Below are 1,523 nucleotides of genomic sequence, written 5' to 3'. Positions count from 1 at the left end.
ATGGGGAACCATTGGAAAGACTGAGTGATGCAATGCAATTTACTTTTTAAAAAGATTGCTCTGTGCTCTGTTGAGAATAGACCTACAAGGACAAGGGTAGAAGCAAGGAAAACCAATAAGACAAAAGCTGGGGGTTGGGGATGAAAATGGTACCAATGGAGGTGACAAAATGCTAGGATGCTAAACATAGTTTGGAAGCCTCATTATTAGATTGCTGAAACTGTACAATGTAATATCTCTGTAACATCATGTCACTAAGCATTCTGATCTTTGATTTTAAAGCTCATGTTAAGTGAAAACATAATTCATATGGAAGATGTTTCTTTTCAAATTATATATATATATTTAGTTATAGTTGAACACAATACCATTTATTTATTTTTATGTGGTGTTGAGGATTGAACCCAATGCCTCCCATGTACTAGGTGAGCACTCTACTGCTGAGCCACAACTGCAGCCCAAAGGAAGATGTTTCTTTAATAAATAAGATAATACAGGAATCTAAAATAAATCTTCAAAGTAGCCATAGGGTTATGGGAAAAAATACACACACACACACACACACACTCATGCATATAAACACATAGGTGTACATTATACATAAATATGCATATAAATACATACAGCCTCATATGCATATCTCAACAATAACAAATAAGTAATCTATACATTAAATTTTCATTAATATTTTTCATGTTTTGTAAACCTTTCTTTGTTATGTATAATTGAAACAAAAGCAATGGATTCCTGAACATGAACAAAGTGAATTTTCATGACAACCTTTATTATTTTATTTGAAAGAAGCACAAATTTTATTTCAGAAGGTCTGAGAATAGGACAGAGTAGTTTTGATGCTAAATGGATAAACAGGTTTCTCACATGAGCCAACCCGAAGAAGCAGAAAGGAGAGACTCTTCCAGGCACAGGACTATTCATAAATGTCTAGCCCGGCTGTTATCTGGGGTGGGAAGGGAACTAAAGATGAGCCTACCAATTAAATGTGAGATCATCCATGAAGGCACAAGAGCTGCAACAGGTGATCAGAGAAAGATTGAATATGATTTGTTTCGAGATACTCCTAGACTAGAGAGACAGAAGTTAACCTCAATGGGTAGAAGTATGGCCGCACTCTGAAACCAGGCAGAAATTGAATGTTTGACAAATTTTTGGTAGTTTGACTATTAAAATCCCTAGTCATGGATAATAATACAAATCTCCTTGGAGGGAATGAAAAAGCATCAAAATAATATTTGCTTTCATCTGTTCGGATACAATGCCGAGAACGCCGTTTGTTTGTAGTTTCTTCCTGGGGTGCATTCTGAATCCCATACATTTCAGTTCCAGGGAGAGCAGTGCTGAGGCGGAGGGAAAAAGCCCAAATTTCTCTTGTCTGATTTAAAAAACTGTACCCCACAGTGAGCTTCTCTGTTTGTCAAAAAACTCTAATTGGTGTTTTCTCCACTTTCTGCTTGGCTGCTTTCTTTTTATTGATTTCATTTGGGGTTTGTTAGGCTGTATTTGGA

Source organism: Marmota monax, unplaced genomic scaffold, assembly GCF_021218885.2.
Source record: "Marmota monax isolate L192 unplaced genomic scaffold, Marmota_monax_Labrador192_F-V1.1 WCK01_AAM20220418_F8-fsc00079, whole genome shotgun sequence".
Taxonomy (NCBI): Eukaryota; Metazoa; Chordata; class Mammalia; order Rodentia; family Sciuridae; genus Marmota; species Marmota monax.
Note: the sequence above shows the minus strand (reverse complement) of the source record.